Below are 19,218 nucleotides of genomic sequence, written 5' to 3' on the forward strand. Positions count from 1 at the left end.
GCACTTTTTATCTTCAAAGCACTTTGCAAACATTATAATTAATGCTGACAACAACCTGGTGAGGCTTGTAAGAGTTATCCTCCCCAGGTGGTAACATGGGAGAAACACAGAGAAGTTGCTCATCTAAAAAGAGAGGTGAGGAATAAAAGTTTGGAGTTTCCAGTACCTTGTTCTGTACTTTGATCACATCTCTATACAGCATTTTGAATGGTGTTTATTGCTACTACTACCTCATAACAACACATTTTAATCTTAACTCATGAAAGGTAAAAGAAACAAACAGAAATTCACATGCTGAATATTATAGAACCCCCCACATTAGTACTGTGGATGTATTTTGAAATGTGAATTCATTACTTATGTACATATAAAGAAATGCAAACAAGACCAAGATACCTGAGATCACTGTGAACTAGTCAAGTTTCAATACTTCAAAAATTGCTACAATTTCCATTTCTCTTGTAGGCAAGATTTTCTGCTCTTTGAAACACTGCTATCATTTCTCTATTGTGCAAATCTGACATTTTGTTTCCTGACTACACAAGTAATCTTTGCAAAATCCAACAGCACAAAAGGCACAGGGAAGGCAGCTGAAAATCCTTTCACATTAGCTTAATCCCTGAGTGACATAGAGGTGACATGTCTGTCTCAATCACTATTCTTGAAGGCAAACAGTTGGGAATCTTCTGCAGTAGGAACCCATTTTAGGTATTAAACAGCAGCAGCCCTTGTTCTTCCCCTCCCTGCATTTCAGGACCAAGGCCAGAGAAGAAGCTGTGAATTCCCCCTTCGCCAGACGGCATTGCCGGTTGCTGTCACTGAGCACACCCACACCAGCACAGGACAGAACAGACTGCAGGATGAGAGCCTACAATCCAAATATTTTGAAGATGGCCCATAGGTGGGAAAGCATTAGACTAATATCGTGCCGATTCTGTGGGAATAGAGATTTCTCATCATTATTTTCTTCCCTTTGATGCCCATATAACAATACGTATCAAAAAGATTACATACAACTTTAAGAGTGCAGTGGAAATACATGAACAGTAGTTGTTGCTGAGAATAAGTTTGAATGCAAATGACAATAAAGTCATTTTTCAGGTGTTTGTAGGAATTATAATATTGTTGAAAACTTCTGTTGCTTGTGGTTTAGGAACCTACAATCAAAATCATAGAATTATAGAATGGTTTGAGCTGGAAGGAACGTTTGAAGATCAGCTTCTCCAAAGTCCCTGCCATGGGTAGGGACATAATTCTCTAGGTTAGGTTGCTCAAAGCCCTGTCCCAACAGACTTTAAATGCTTCCTGTGATGGGCTATCCACAATTTCTGTGGACAGCCTCTCTCAGCCACTATATTCAACAGAAAAAATATCTTCTATACTTCCAATCTAAATCTGCCTTTTCTTTCAGTTAGAAATTGTTACCCCTTCTCCTGACAGAAAAGGTGTTGGTAAAGAGTGTCTGTCTTTCTTATAACTCCCTCTAAGTATTGCAAGATCTTCACGGAACCTTCTCTTCTTCAGGCTGTACAAACCAACTCTCCCATTTTGTCTTCATAGGAGAGGGGTTCCAGACATCTGATGACTTTTATGGACCTTCTCTTGAACCATTCCAACAGGTCCATGTCTTTCTTCTACTGTGTACCTCATTATTCTTAGCATCCCTTGCCAAATTCAACTCCAACAATGCCTTAGATTTCCTAATCCCATCCCCATTCAGGCACTGTCTCAGTGTTCCTCACAGGATAAATATCCTTGTTTCCACTGCCTGTACAGAAATAATAACCATAAAAGGCAGAGGAAAATGTAAAATTTACTAAATTTCTATGGCTTCAGTACATTAAGGATTTTAGTCCTTGGCATTTAATATATTCCTTCTAAAGTTTTTGATATTACCCACATCTATGAGCCACAGTATATTTACATGAATAAGTTAATTTCATATCTGAGTCTGTGGCCCCCAATTGATAGGATTTCAGACACAATGTAACAGCTTCTTTCCTAGTTCCTTTTAAAAAATGCAGAGAAGGAGGAATGCAATTTTCGAAAGCTGGTGGGTAGAGAGAGAAACTACCCAAGGTAACACAAAGCATCCATGACAGGGCTTTTAAAGCTTCTGCCTTTCAGGGACAATTAGATCCTTTACACTGGTTGCCCTCCACTTGGGAGTCACAGCTCTGAGTAATCACCCAGAGTTCAGTACCTTTTAAAAAACATTAAAGAATTATTCTTTCCTATCAAAGGACAGCCAAAGGAGGAGTAACAGATGCTGGCACAATTTCATCTAACAGAGCATGGGTAGTCACCCTGAATTCAATTAATTTCTTTCCTTTGCTAGAGAATATTTGATACACTCTTTTGCTTACCCTACAGTAACATCTTGGCCCACCAATGGGAGAGGGTTTATTACCCCATTGCTGCTTGTTTATTTTTTAAGATAATTAAGTATCATTTGGGACAAATAGGAGAATGGTGACAATGTCTTTTGGTAGCTAGACCGCTTTTCTGGGAGAGGGAGTCCTACACTTTAGACTATGATACTACAAGTTCTTAATAGAAAATTGCAAAGTATTGGTTATGTAATTAATAGATTACTCTGTAATGGATGTGTTTATTTTGCTAAATGCTGCAACCAGACTAGAGTACAAAGGGGGTGCTGGGACACTAACAGCCTCTTCTCAAATCTAATTGTCTTAAATAAAGGACTAACTCCAATGCAGGTACAAATTTGGTTATACTACTAGGTAACTACTAGGTTACCTATTATATTATTAAGGAACTATATTAAACCATTATGTTTGATTAATGAGAGAAGATAATAAAAAGGGTGCCAAAAAATGTGATCAAGAAAAATACTCTGTAGTTAGGATACGTGAGACTTTTCAAGTGTTAGAGGTTAATATGCCCTGCCCCCTGCTCTTTTTATTTTTTTCTTAATTACAAGGGCTTGCAGGCCCACCACCTTGAACTGAAAAAAACCCCAAACCACAAAGAATCAAACCTGAAGTTTTTGACAAGCCTAGGTGATGATACATTTCCTTTCCTTAAAGACCCCTGAAACTAATCAAACTCAAAATATAACATTTCCCTAAATTAGGTACTCTTATACACAGCAACAGGCTCTCATCTGAAAATCTATTATTACAGTAAAACAATGTTGAGGTGGTTGACTCCCACAGCTCAGACTACCTTACATAACTAATGAGAGATATATTTTTTCTGTATTTTTAATGTTATATTTTTATCTTCAAGCCTTTGTTTGACCTTGTCCAGTGCTGTAAATAAAACTTTACATATAAATAAAAGAAGTCCTTTTGCTTCATTGGAGGAAATTAATCAAAACCAGTAGTGGTAGACTGGAAATTCAAAGAGAAGCAGGTGACTCTGGAAGCAGTTATTGTTTTTGTAGCACCAGTGTCATACATGTAACATTACCTAATTCTATAATGTAGACAATACTATGATATAGTTATTAATATAATGGACAGCATTGTAATAAGATGTTATCAATGTATTATATAATATTTACAACAGAACATTTATATCAAGTGTTTTGCGTATTAGGACTTTGTTGCTGCTAAGACTAATTCTTTTTGGAAGTTAGCTTTTTGGAATTTTTTTACTATCCTCAAAATATTTCTTCTTCAAAGTACTGCATATTTGGTTACTTTTCTGTATGAAGCACATATCTGGTGGTCGTCTTTGCTTTATATTTTGTACATAATTGATGGGTTTTTCAGATAGCATGTGGAATTTGCACCAAAAGAGTAAAATAACTGCATTTATATCACATATTGCTTGCTTCTGCTTTTGTAAGTCCTTACAAACTCATAAAAACCCCTCCATGCTTAGACAGAAGCCCACAAAAAGTCATGTACACTCTCACACCATAATCACAGGCACACAGTGAAATAGAGGTAGGCAAACACAAGAGAAGCAGAACATGTTACATAGAAAGATGGAGGCCATAGAAAGATGGAGGCCATTGTATAGTGGAAAACTAGTAGCAGAGATCTAGTTGTAAGTAGCTGCATTTCAGTGCTCTCATTTCATCTATTTGCATTCAAAAGTAGTGCAGCATTAGCATAACTACTCTGCAATATGGTATAATTGCTGGAGCAATACAAAACTCATATATTCTGAAAACATTTGTGTACACTATTTCTGCAATAATGTCCAAGGAAAAAAGAGAGCAAAACCAACAAAAAAAAATTTAAAACATTTTTTGAAGGGGAAGGGTTAAAAATTTGGGATCAGCAAAGTTTTAATCTCTAGCTACCTCTTTTATTTTCAACAATAAACTCTACGCACAGAAGAAACTGTTAAAGAGCTGAATACTGTAAGAACAATTTTAAAGGAGTGTATGTCATACTGACTATTGTTATTTATCTACCTCAGAAACTATTTCAGTAAATGCTGAGATTTTCCTGTGATGAAAAAATATAAAGATAGTAACTTTTTCAAACTACGTAGCTATTTTTCCAGTATCAGGGGATACTAGCACATATAAAGCCTTTGGGTCTATATTATATTCCTTTTAGAACAGACAGCTGGGAGTAAAGAAAGGAGCCATGCTGCCATAACTCTTCTAAAATCTCTAGCTCTAGGCCTTTAAGGGGAACTCAGATATAATTTAGAAGTCTTCAGGTTACTTTCAAGAATATTGAATGCAAGCTAGCTGCTGGTCTGTGTCAAGCAAAGTAAAAAATTCATTTTTACTTTACTGATGTTCTTCAACATCAGAAAGCTGGAAAGATTCAGTTGTATTTTTCTATAACTGATAGACCAGAGCAAATCTGAAGTTTATTGTCTTTTTTTTTTTTTTTTTTTTTTTTTTTTTATTTAAGCTCCGTGCATTTTACATCTGTCATGTCTCAAATGTTTTACCAACTCTTCTACCAGTCTGCTTCTGGAAAGTTGTTTATTTCTGAAAATAAAATATCAATGAAGGTTTTAAAGGAATAAATGTAATGGACCACTCAGTATCTTAATGGAGATGTAGAGTGAATGTTGCCAAGACCCCTCTTAGATTCTTGTGAGTGAGTCTCTATTTCTTAATAAATCTGCCAGTCTCCCTTCACCTTTCTGGCTATTAATGCTATTTCATATTTGAAGATATAAGCTTGTGAAACAGCACAATACTTACAAGGATGAATGAGCTGTGTAGCACAGCTAGAGTTGTTAATTCGCCATTACACTCAGTCTGTATCATACAGGCACACACATAAGTTGACTGCACAGATCATGCACATCAACATGAAGCAAATTTAGTCAGGTCCATCACTTTCTCCATCTGGATTCTGTGAATGTCAAAGGAGGAATCTGCCTTCCTGCACCAAAACAGTCATACTAATAATACGATAAAAGAAAAATATTCCACAATTAAAAAAAGGCTATTAAAATAAACAATTGTTCTGTTAGAAGTGGGGAATTTAAGACTACTTCAAACTGATGAAAGACTGCAGTTAGTAAAAGCTGAACTTCAGATGAAGACCAAAATAATACAATGAATCAACAAGATAGTGTTCCTACAGCATTATCCAATCCAACATGAGTACATATAATCAGCAGTTCAGACGGTACACAGTTAAAGTGGCGCAAATCACACTGGCATAAAAATTGAGGTGCTGGTATAGCACTTGTTTAAATGGTAAATTCCATTTGGAAATTGAATGTGTACTGCCTGTGCTTCCTGCTGACAAGCAGCAAGAGAGCTATTCTAGCACAATGCTGAGAAAGAACCAACCAGCTTAGCTGACACATTCTGCAACTAAATTATGAGTTTTCTTCTGGCATAAGGGAAGGTCTAATGCTTCAAGGAATGACACCCACACTCACATGGTTTTACAACAGGTTGGTTTTATCTATATCATAGGTTCCAGGGACAGTCGACTCGGTATTAAAGAAAAAATCATGGCATCATTTTACTGCACAGAAGACCTTTCTTATTAGAAGGTACACAAAGCATTTTTGAAATGTGTTGCACTTTGTTTCTCCAGCAGTACTGCAATGGCAGCACTGCCTTCTGCAGGCACAGCCTTGCTGCATGGTTCTCATTGCAAGGGAAGAGCAATTAATTTACTTCCAGAACTAAGTAAGAAAGAAAATGCAGCTGGCCATGCTTTAAAAACCACACAAGGAATCAGGGCCTTAGGTATTTCTCAGTTCTCCAGCCATTTTGTATGTGTACATACCAGGCTTTATTTCAGCTGATACAAACAAGCAGAAAACCTTGCAAGCACAGGTCACATCCCACAGTGGTGGCTGTATTTGTGTCTGTGTCCCACTCACACCCTGCACCTCAGACACTGCAGGTTTGCAGCCCAGCTCATCCAGATGTTCATTTCAACTGGTTAGTACACATCAGCACAGCTCAGAGTAGACTGGGTCATGGGTGCTGAACAGGAGAATTTGTCTACTTTGCATTATGGTCAGAGCCAAAATTCTTGGCTGAATCCCATTTAGTGATTTGATAAACATTGCTTAAATTACAGCATCCATTGCCTGCTTTAGAATGGCTTCAAGTCCCTATAGGAGACTAGATGTCCAAGAGCTGGGCACACATACTAATCCCAAAGCAGCCTGTTTTCTCTCCCATTTTGACTGGCAGTTTGAATCTGTACTTAGTGAGAAACCAGTGATAAAAGATTAGGCACATCTTTGTCTTTGGGTAGCTACTATTCTTTATCTAGCAGTAAACTAAACTGACGTCATCCATCTGAACCATCTAGATTGTTGTGCACTACAGCAATATAAACTCACTGTAAAGTCTATCTGCTGACAGCCATAATTACTACAAAATTTTACAACCATACAAGGTACGGGCTCTTCAATACACAAAAACTTTTCTGAGAACTTATAAACCACAAAACTGCATTACCTCTCTACATGAGCATGTGGGCAGGCCATGTCACTTATCCTCTTCATAAGAAATTCTTCTGGGTCCCCTTTGGAGCAAACTTAAAGGACCAGGACCAGCTTAAATTTGGCCTTTATGTTTCAAGGCACTCCAAGAAAATATCCTTAACCACTGCCTTTGGATATACCAGAATCAGATTTCAATGAATGAACTTATCCCTATAGTAGCACAGGGCTCCCATGAAAACCTTGTTAAATTATTCATACATGGGGAATGAATTCATGTGTGAGGAATAGGAAATAGTCACGAGTAATATGCCTTTTAAAAAGTACAAAAATACATGCCATAAAGCATTTTCTGTAGTATGATTTTAAGCTTCTTTTTATATGTGCAAACATAAGAGAAACAAGGAAGACAGTATCAAATCCATCAATTTAATTGTAGTAATATAAGCCCTACATAAAGAACCAAAAAAACTCCGTGGATTTTTGACATTTCAGGTCTTACCATCTCAAAATGCACAAAAAGAAGATATAATGATTCTAAAATAACATTTGCCATATTTGAAACATCTGTTCCAGTCTGCACTTATAATTCTCCTGTGTTTTCATAATTTCCTTCTATCTTATAACATATTACTCAAAACAATGTAAAAACAGAAGTTCAGGGCAATGGGAAGGAGGAAGAGATATGCACATATCTCCATGCCTATGCATAGAAATAAAAACATGCTACAGACAGCAATGTTTATCACTTCAGCAATTTTTTGTATCGTCTCTGCTCTCAACTCAAATAATTTCAGTCCTTCCACTCCATCTAAAAACATTTCTTATGATCCTGCTGAGAAATCATGTATAAACTAGACTTAAATCACAACAATAGGAACAAAAAATTGATCAAAAAGCACACCTTCAGATGCTACCATTATGTTTTAAAGTACTTTTCTGTGACAAAAGGCATTAAATTTCCATAATAACATATTGGACTCTGGCTATGATTAAGGGAGGGAAGAAGATATTTTTAAAAGTTATTTGAAAGACATTTGTAGGGTCATTTTGGGATTATTTCTTTATAGGAAATTAATAGATATCCTGCAATAGTTTTGTCTGTAAGGTAAATTATTGGATTCTTCTGTGAAGATATTGGGTCTTCTTTATACAAGAACACTGTATAATCCATAGCAGAGAATATGACAGAAGGAAAAAAAAACCCCAAACAAATGGAATTACAATTAGAAATTGTACAGTTAAAAAGAGTGCTATATGCAAAATAGCTTACTCAGAAAATACTTTGATTTGAACTCAACTGTGCTATTTTATACAACTGTTGTTAAAGTTGTGAATCTAATTATACCCAGATATACAATGGTGGATTAGGAACTTTAGGCAGCTACCCTATTGCAGGCATGACAAGAGACAGGTGCAGTAGTCATAGTGCTGCATGCATTATAATATTTCTTTATATAACAGATCTGGTGATATCTTTTAAGGTGAATCCCCCTATATCACTACACTTGCTCAGAACATATAGTCTCAATGGTACTAATTCTCTAACTCATGAAGACTGAGCATAAAAATTGGTAACCCCTGTCACTGTACCAGACACTTCCATTGCAGATAGTACTTGCATGCTTATTTTTTAATCTAAGAGCCTGATTTTAAAGGAAGAAGCAGAGTAAAATCACTGGCAGCACAACAGGCTTACCAGGTAACAAACAAATTAAACTGAAATTTTACTTGAAACTTCACCAACAATCTCCCAGTTAGTGCTACAGTATTTTTATACAGGTTTCTTTTACATTAAGGATGAATTACATTTTTTCATGGGCATTTTTGTATGCGTGTGTGTTTGCATGTGTGGCACATTTTAGCCAACCTGGATAGCTGAGATCATTGCCTAGATACTGAAACCTGTATTCTAGTAAACCCAGCCATGACAACAGCTACATGTGTCTTTAGTGGCTTAGTAGTTTGGAAGCTTTATGTAGAAAGATACCTCAGTCACTCATTTAGAACAAGTAAAAAGCACTAATTATTTTGTTCAGAGAATTTGCAATGGCATTGTAAAATATTTATGGCAGTATTTTTTCTGTATTTTAGAATAAAGGTAAATCCCAGTGTGACATGTTTGACCAATCAAGACTAAGGAACAGTCTAGAACCAGATTAAAGGTAGCTTTAACTATTAGTCATGAAAGAGAAAAGCTTCCTTGGACAATGAGCCACTCAAAAAACAAACAGAAGTCAATTTACTTGGAGATATTCCTAAAAGACAAAATAGAGGCATTTGTATGATAAATTATTCCTCATAGCTTATTCACACAATTTTAGTTATTATATTCTTTCCATAATTATCCAAACAGAAACTTGGAGACTTCAAGGCTAAGACCATTGATTGTAGGATACAGAGCTTTCACCTTTATATTGATGGTATGTGTGGGACTGGATTGAATGAGTAAAAGCTGGTATCACCTGTAATCTTTGTGGTTCATGGAAAAGGAGCAGGTGATGATGAAAAGGAAATAGCAAATCAGGGATATACTCTCAAGAGCTGCTGGGTGAATTCAGAGGCAAAAAAAAGTAAAAATTCAGTCCTTTAGGAGGTCCTTTAGCCCAAGGGCTGTTACAGGAGCAGTGACAAATGGCTGCTTCAGAGAGCAGGACTGAGGAGATGAGGACTTGCCCAGGCTTGCCCTGCTGGTTAGAGAATGAAACATGGATGCAGTGACTTTTCTGCCATTGTCATGCTGTCCTTGTGAGGTGAAAAAGCTGAGTTCTCAAGAGCTGAAGGGGTATGCTCTTCACAGAGAATGTGTGAATATCCTTTCCTTCTTAAATGAAGAAAAACCTCAGCACCAGCCTCACATAATTTGTAGTCCATCTTGCAAATTTTGGTACAAAAATACCAAAGGGACTAGTCTTAACTGAGTTAAAAATAATAATAAAAACACCACAGGAAGAGTGCAAACTGTTGAAACCCTCATACCCAGATGACTGCCTCCCTTTTATACTTTCTGTAATGAGATTTTCTGCCTTGCTTTAAAGAGTGATCCAAAACTTGAGCATCAGAACAGCTGACAGGAAGTGAGAGAAAAGTTAAACTCCAAAAGAGCACAGTCAAACTCATTTTTATTATTTTATGCATTAGGATACAGATTAGAAAGATGATGGTGTGAGACCATATTCTGAGAACAACAGCAACAAAATAAAAAATCACTAACACCACCTATTTTCAAGTGCTCACTTTTCTTGCAGAAACTTTTCTTTCACTATTAGTTAGCTGGCTGTTCTGGGACCAAGATTACTTAACCAAAAAACTCCCCCTTCCCCCCAGAAATCCCCAAATCAACAACCACCACTAACAAAACCTACGCTATTCCAGAAAAAAAAAAAAGAAGCAAACAAAACCAACCTAGATCACAAAAGCAGCGGTACTTTCTGTTTGATTTTTGTGTGTGAACATGATTTGTTTTATTATGTCTTACATAAGAGTGAAGAGTGTGAGGGTGAAAAATTTTATCTACAAAATGGAAAAATCTCAGGGCTGGCGATTCCAAATGTTACATTTTTATATATTTATATATATATATACATACATATATGTGTGTGTGTATATGTATGTATATATATATGTCTGTATGTATGCATATATGTGCATATATATACATGTGTGTATAGATATACACACATGTTCTGACCCTACGTGCACCATATGGCCACCCTCAGAGAAAAATTCACTTTTCCACCTTCCAGAAAAGTCTGAGATAATAACAAAGCCTCATACCTGAAATTTTAAGATAAGTTTATTTTTTTTGTTGTTCTGTACTTCAAAGGAGCTCCTCTTTCCCAGAGCACTGTCATGAAGTATTTATGTGGAACACAAGTTAGACAGATTCAAATGCGGTGCAAATTAGAAAAGGATAAACAAGAAAGTATTGCAGAGGCATCTGAGTCCCATAAGTTTTGGAAGATATAGGATACAATCCAAATTCAAAGTGGGAAGAAGATTTACTTATCCAACCAATTACCATTTCCTTCTTAAAGGGAGTTCTCACAAATAAAAGGTTTCCATTTTAAGTAGGTTTTGTCAAGACAGCAATGCTAACTCAGAATCAAATAAGATATGACACTCAAAAAATACTGAAGGAAACAGAATGAAGTCGCCTCTGTCCTAAAGGTCTTCTGTTTTATCCTCTCCACATATATTCAGTTTGATTAAGGCTGCCGGCACTGTGTGGCACGTGAGGTCACAGAGTGCCATGGCCATACCCTGTCCTGCCCCGAGTTTTCTATAACCCAGTCATGTCTCTGTGTCAGAAGAGACACGAGATGGCTGTGGTGGGCACCATGGTATCTCAGCATTAGCAATACTAGGGACCTGCTATTTGCTGCACTGCACCTTTCCACCCAAGATGTGCTGGCAATGCCTCCCAGAATCTGTGTTACACAGCTGTCAGCCTGCCAAAACAGCCTTCGAAATCCTCCAAAAACTTCAAGCATTTCAAGCAGATTTTGTTGTCATATAATTCCTCCTGCTCTTCCTCAAAAAAACCCAACCCTCCACCTTAGAATTTCCAAGCCATTATTTGGTTTTGGGTTCCTCTTTACTGACTATTAAATGCAAAGCTCTTGTGGAATAGGGAAGGAGAGTTTCAAAAGGAGATGTAAATAGAGTCAGTCCCTCAGGATGAGATAAGGTCAACAAGTAGAAGCCTCTTCCAGTTGTACACCCAGCATATTCTTTGCATAACATGTTTTGTTTTTGTTCCAGATCTTCTAGAAATAGTCTTTCAGATGGAAAAGTCTTTCCAAAATACGAATCCCGTCTCACCTTTTACCATACTAAGTTGTTGCCTTTTCAGCTCACCTCCAGACAATTATGCTGTTTCTGCCCCAAGCACAACAGCCATAATTGGGTGGCTAAGATCTTATATAACCTGGACTAGAGGCATGTTAAAAACCTTCACCAGCTATCCTCTTTCTGCTCTAGTGAAACAGTTAAATTATGATTTGCATTTGGAAATTACCTGCCTGTGTTACAGAATGCTACCATCATACCGACAATATCCTGCTCTTCTCTTGCCTCTTCAGCAAAGGCACAATTTGATTCCTGAAAGGCCAGCTGCCTTAGCACTATCCAGTTGATGAGGGCTCTCAAGTGAGATGAGGATGCCTCTGAAGGTGAAATATCTACCTCCTGCAGTCGAGGAAGCCGAAGCACCATTTTTTGGTGTATTTGTTAACTGCCTACTGCTTGCAAGGGCGCATTATTCCCTGAGTACTGTACAATTAAGACAACTCTAGGGACAATTCTTTTCATTCTTCTGTGCACCTTGCAGTAACTGTCTCCTGCTGTGTAAACCTCTGCCCCAGTGCTGGTGAACAGGCCACTGCATGTAGGAGCTGAAGACATATAATGCGCTTAGAAAATAGAAAGGGAAAATGTCTTAAACTGTCCTTCACAGCACTGCAGGGTGGCACAAAGACAAAGACTCCACTACAATTTTAAAAAGACCCAAGCTATTTTTATGCAATTCAAAAGCAGGCATAGAGGAGCTAAAAAAATAAAAAATAAAAAGTCTATCACTGCCATGCAGAAGAGTTAAGCTCTCTAATATTCTATTTGCTACCTGACTTTAGTACTTCTTGGGAGGGACTTTGAAGTACAAAGGAAGATGAATGTGTAGCACTTTAAGATCTTAAAATCACTGCAACACCGAGTTGTTCTTATCTAATTTCTTTATTTCTCTTCTCTTTTTTTAAAGACCTCTGATTTTGCCACACTTAAAAGTACTTTTGGTATAAATAAAAAATTAATCAGAACACGTGTTATACTTTTATTTATTGCTCTGATCTCTGCTGATTAAGACATAGCTACTGAACTTAGAAGTAATTGAATGAGTACTAACACCTCAATTGCTGGAGGTGTCTACTGAGCTGCATGGCAGACAAGAAGTATATAATAAATTTTACAAACTTAATTTATATCTTTAACTTTCTATAATTGTATTATCATCGATATAATACAATTTGTGTTTCAAATGCTGTGTCAAATGTAGTGCTCTTCCATAGGTAATTGCAAAATGACTGCATAGCCACATAGAAACAAATAATCTGTTTTCAGCCTTCCTGAGGAGAAACAAGTACTTCTGCAGAGTGAATTATATGAATGAAGTGATTGCACAGACATCTGCTAAACTTGTTTACAAGAACTCCAGTCCCAAGTGACAAGTCAGGCTTCAGACCAAACCCATCACTGCTTTTGAAAGCTGCTATTAAAGTCTGTGCAGTTCAGTGCAGTCACATTAAAGCCTTTAAAGTATTACTAAAGTCATTGAACTGACAGGAGACTAAGTCAAACTCATCTGCTCCCAGGTTTACCAATGAGATGGGAGTAATTCCTGAAGCAAAAACATATCATTCACCAGGAAAATAAACCAAACCATTTACTTAAATTTCTAGAGGTTTCACATTCATTGCATGTTTTGTATAAATACAAACTACCTTTTTCCATTTACACTCACATTCTCCACATGGATAAAGCTAAAACCCCAATGCATTCAATTTTTTTTAACATGGATTGGTGGAAGAGCTTTTTTCTTTTCCTCTTCAGTAACATATACAAAATAAAAATAGACTGTGGATTTTATATGTATGTGCATGTAGACAGATATTTCAACACTGCACTGACAATTATTTAATGGTACAAGGTAGGGAGAGGTATATTTTAGAGATATTGGGAAAGTTGGCCTATGGAATAGCAATGAAATAGCATCACATGCTGGCCTTAATAAGCTGCAAAGTTTGTCTGCCACAGATGTTTATGGATCTGTGGATGTGAAAGTGAAAAAAAATGTTTTCAGGCTTTGATTTTTTTTTTTTCCAGAGGTTACCTTTTCTTACAGAAAGAACAAATTCTATGTGAACAAATAATCATTGGGGAAAATCTGGTTTTCTGTCAGAAACTGTTCTTTTTAAATTGTGACAGGGCATGACATGCAAAAGGCCCATAAATTTTAAAAATCTCATCATATAATGGGAAATAGGTCTCTATACATAATATCACTAGATAAGGCAGATGCATAATGATTTTAGACAGCAGAAATATCTGAGCATCAAAGACTATTGTTGTACAGCAGTCTCAGATGACTGACTGCTTGGCCAGTTCTTGGAAGGTAAGCCTTACTGAACTTGACCTTGAGGTCACAATTAGATCATGGTTTTTTCATGAAACTAGGTAGATGTTTATATCATAACAAGAAAAAAAAAATACTGCTTCTACTGTATTTTTTAATTCAGCTATTAACAGTCTTGTCTTTTATCTTCATACACAAAACATAGTATTTCAGAGGTATTAGTGCTTTAGGGCTGAATATTTACAGGAGGTTTTCATTTTTAAAAAAAGTAATTTTTTCCAATTAAGCTCAAGAGCCATGTATTTCTCTCCCAACTTTCTGACAATACTTCATGACTATGTAATCAGCCTTTCAGAGTAACAGTAAATTTCATATTCTCTAAGAGAAAAAAAAAAAAAAAAAACAAAAAAAACGTGTAGGGTATGCATAGCAGCTAGAAAATAAATTTGCCTTTTATCACAGCAAAATTTCCCAGAAAGCATGGCTGAAGGTATACTCCACTTGTCTGGATATACTGATTTCCCTCACCTTCATTTTCTAAAAATATTAACATACTGGTGCAGCTTTTCACTCCGTCTGACGACAGTGGAGTTTCAGACATAAAATTTGTCTCTGGCTTCACACATAAATTTCAGTAATACTGAAAATACCACCTTGTTATAAATGCATGGTCAGAGCTGATGTTCAGCATAGGCAAGGAATAGAGTTGTTCAGTGGATTTCCCCCATCTCTTAGGCCCTCAAAGATCAGTCATGGATTGGTTTGGGTTGAAAATTATCCTCAAAGGTCATCTAATCCAACCCCCTGCAAAGAGCAGTGACATCTTCAAGCAAATCAGGTTACTCAAAGCCCCATCCAACCTGACCGCAAATATTTTCAAGGACATCCATCACCTTTCTGGGCTCATGAGTGGTGGACGAATCCATAATTTGTAACAGAGATAGTCCAATGCTTTTCCTTTATTTTTTTTTTTTTTTCTTAACAGAAAAGGGGGAGGTGTTGTGGTTTACCAGTTTAGTTGTTCTCTTGCAGTGGGTGATTGGGAATTTGCACAGAACAGTTTTATATTGCACTCTATAGCTTATGTTATATCCTGTGGTTTGTTACCCCGTTTCCCCATCACATGGTCTTTCCCTCACCTGTCCCGGTACCACCTGGTGGTCTCTCCCCTGGGTCACCCCTCCCCTCGCCTCTCCTCACTGGTGTGCCATTGACTGTGGACCTCTCCCTCTGTCCCCATCCCAGGGGGGTATAAAAGCTCCCTGCCACCAGGGAACGCCCTCTTTTTCCTCCCATGGGTTTGTCCACTTGGTGTGTCTCTTGGAATAAAGGAAACGTTTCCCACGTGGAGCGCTTCTCTAATCTTTTACCTTCATCTATGAAGTATCATGTGGGCAAGGGTCTATAGCTAGCCAGAGTGGACCCCAACAGCCCAGGAAACATGATTCTTCAGGCAACGTTTCACCACCCTTATTGTAAAAAGTGTCTTACTTCTATGTAGTCTGAATGCACACTCTTTTAATTTAAAACAATTACCCCTTGCCCTATCAGAACAGACCCTACTGAAAAGTCTCTCCCCAACTTTCTTGTATGTTCCTTTTAGGTACTGGAAAGGCTCCCTGGAGCCTCTTCTTCTCCAGGCTGAACAATTCCAATTCTCTCAGCCTGTCTTCATAGAAGAAATGTTCCATCCTCCTCTGGACCACAGTTCTATGACCTTCTTTGAATGGTGACCTCAGATCTGGATGCAGCACTCCAGGTGGGTGCTCACCAGAGTGATGTAAAGGGGCAGAATCTTCTCCCTCACTCTTCTGGCCATGCTGCTTTGGATGCAACCCAGAATGCAGCTGGATTTCTGGACTGCAAGTGCACACTGACAGATCAGGTCCACCAGCAACTCAAGCCCGCCTCAGCAGGACTAAGCTCTCAATCTCTTCATCCTCCAGCCTGTGCTGATACTGGAGGCTCCCTTGACCCAGGTGCAGCCCCTTATACCTTGCTGAACCTCATGAGGTTCACACGTGCTCACTTCTTGAGCCTTTGCAGATCCCTATGGAAGGCATCCCATCTTTCAGGCCTGTCAACTGCACCACTCAGCTTGGGGCCATCTGAAAACTTGCTGAAGGTGCACTCAACCATACTGTCTATGCCATTAATATTGATATTAATCACTCCTGGTCCTAGTATGGAATCCTGCAGAGAACTTCTTATCATTGATCATCAGGTCATTAAGACATTGATTACTGCCCTCTGGGTGCACCATTCAGCCAATTCTTATGATGTCATGTCTCAGTTTCTTCTCCTCTCCTTTTTTAATCCAACTTTCTCCTCATCCTCCCTTTCCAGCTCGTCTTTGTGGTATGGTTCATCGGTGCGTGCAACCACAATCCTAATTTCTGCATTCTACTACTGACCTGCTTTGTATTGCTTCTTAGATGCTGCAAAGGACAAGGAATACTTTCCTCTTACCTGTGCTGAACCCCTCAGTGAATATGTTCCAGAGCCCAGGTTTTATTTCCTTGGAGTCTGTGAGGAGCTGGAGAGATAAAGTCCTTTGAACATTCACCAAGAGCCACCCAAGAGCCACTGATCTTTGCAAACTGATTACCACTGAGATCTTCCAAACTGTTACACTGGGAAGATATTAAGAAGCTGTCACAAACCTGAGTTTTGCAGAAATAGGATATGTTATATCTCAAAATTCAGATCAGTCAACCACTGCCATCTATGGTTTAAGTCATTTCTGTGATCTGTGCTTAGAAAATTTATTTTTAGAGGGCTTATAGAGGTATGATCTTAATGATTCAAAATATTTTAACTTTATCAAGTATTGAGGTTGCATTTAATTCCACATCAAAGTTACTGAAAACATGAATTACTTAAATATGATATAAAATCACAGTTTAGGTTAAGTTCCTGTGGAATTCCTGGAGCATAAGTTTCACTCAGGAGGAGCTTTTATGCTTTGTAATACTGGACTGCAATTTTTGAAAGGCACAAACACAAGTCAGGTGTGGATCTTTTGTTAAATTTCAACGTGATATTAATACTTATTTTTCATTCCATTTTCTCAGGGTAGAAATTGAACAAAAATATTAAACTTTAGCAGTAAGACCAGTAGGAACCATAGGGTAACATTCATCTCTCCTTGGAGAAGGTTTTGCATATCTAAAGGTCCTGAGTCAGGTGGGTACTTGGAAAATCCTAATATGTGCAGTTCATTACTAGTTATTTTGCTGCATCAAGGCACTAACATGAAAGTGGTTTTGCTTTTAGGGATTATAAATAGAAATGAAAATGAAAAAACGACTCATTTGTATACAAAGAGAAAAAAAGGCACTTATACGTATTCCTGACACAAGTACAATTTGTTGCTGTACAGAAAGCAGCAATACAAATTCTACAGTAATGGTTTTGTCATGGGAAAAGCAATTTGGAAAACAGGAACTTATCATTACCCTAAGCAGTATAGTTTCCTTTATAGCCATGTATACTCTAAGAAATACAAATATTGATGCTTAAAATGAGAGAAATATTAAGAGGAAATCTTCAATTAATTGTGTAGAGACAGTGATTTTGTAATATATACTCAAGCTGAAAACATAAACATAGAAATTTTAAAAGCCATTTAGCAAGATGTGTTAACATAATGGATCAGAAACAAGAAACTTTATTTTACTTAGATTAATAAGCTTAAATATGTTAAAAATTGGAGGGATGTTTTGGGTTTTTTTCAGTTGTCATATAACTACCTGCATTATTTGAGATCACATTTAAAGCACATATTGTCGCTTGAAACTCCTTGGGGCCCATTAACATGATAGTTTCCCAAGCATATGTGATTTTTTTTGTGAAGAAATCTTTGTGAATATGCAAAGAGTGCAGCTGAGTGCTGCAATGGTATCAATTCAGACTTTTAGTAGTCTCTATAGGATCTATCCAAATTTTATATCGATAACCATATTTTTAATCCAGCATTAAGTAACCGGAGATCTTTAACAATTCCAAGTGCTAAGGGTGCAGGTCTTTTATATGAGATGATATTGTTCTTCCTGTGAACAAACAAAAAAAACCCATCAAACACAATTTTGCGTGTATTTAAGCTTATGAATCTAATGAAAATCGTGTCTTCTTTCTGATACATTATGTTAAGGTATCTTCTTAAATTGCCTTTGACATTTTTATGTTTGTGTTTTGAGTCAGGATGCTTTGCAAACTGTTGACTTGATAATGACTGGGACTGCGTGGGCAGTGTGACAGACAGCTATTATGAATTCAGTAATAGCTCACATGCAGCTCTGGATATTAGAAATGGATTTTCTTATGTCACAGTTCTTCCACTGATCATCTGATCAATGATATCTAGAAGGAAAAAATGAACAGAAGAAAGCTAGAATAGTTCTCTTACCTCAGCAATGGGGACTAGCCTCACACTTCATCCTCCCAGATATCAGACAATTTACTGAATCTCGAGAGAAGCTACAGAGCTTCTGTAATATAGTCAGTGCTGTGGGACAGGTTTTCTGTGGCTTATTCCAGAGGGGCTGTGACAGGGCTGGATGATTTGCCACCACCAAATCTCCAAGTCTCCTTTATTTTCCCTAAAAGATATAGAGTTCCCTAGCACCATCTCAGGTACCTCTGAGATTGGCCTATTTATCATTTACTTGAAATAAACACAACACTGAAACCAACACTGCAAGTATTGCTTTGTTAGAAAGTATTAAAATAAGCTCCAACAGGAAACGAAAAACACCTTTCAAATCTTGAAAATGGGGAGTTCATGAGATTCACAGAGCTTTGGGAAGGTGGTTAATCATATCAAGGGAGACAGGAGAGCACTGAAAGCATTGTGTGACATCTACAGTTCCTTGAAAAGTTTTGAAAGAGAGAGAACCCATCTGCCTTCATTCTGTTTCACATCATCAAGGAAGCACATCTACTCCCCACTATAGCATACCATGAGTTGCCTGACCAGCTGAGGCCTGATGGGATGATATGGAGCTTATTTCCAGAAGCTGCTTATCTCCTAAAATATCTCCTGCTTTCTATTTCCCAAATGTGAATGGAGATACTAACTGCTATGAGCCCTGCTGCCAGAGATTTCAAGGGAGTGAGAGCAACACTTCAGGAAGGTTTGCTCAATTTGAGCATGTCATGAGTCCAAATGAACTGTGGAAAACACAACAGAGCAGCCACACCACAGCACCAACTTTTTAACAATA

Source organism: Pyrgilauda ruficollis, unplaced genomic scaffold (genome assembly GCF_017590135.1).
Source record: "Pyrgilauda ruficollis isolate IOZ18807 unplaced genomic scaffold, ASM1759013v1 scaffold37, whole genome shotgun sequence".
In the NCBI taxonomy this organism is placed as follows: Eukaryota; Metazoa; Chordata; class Aves; order Passeriformes; family Passeridae; genus Pyrgilauda; species Pyrgilauda ruficollis.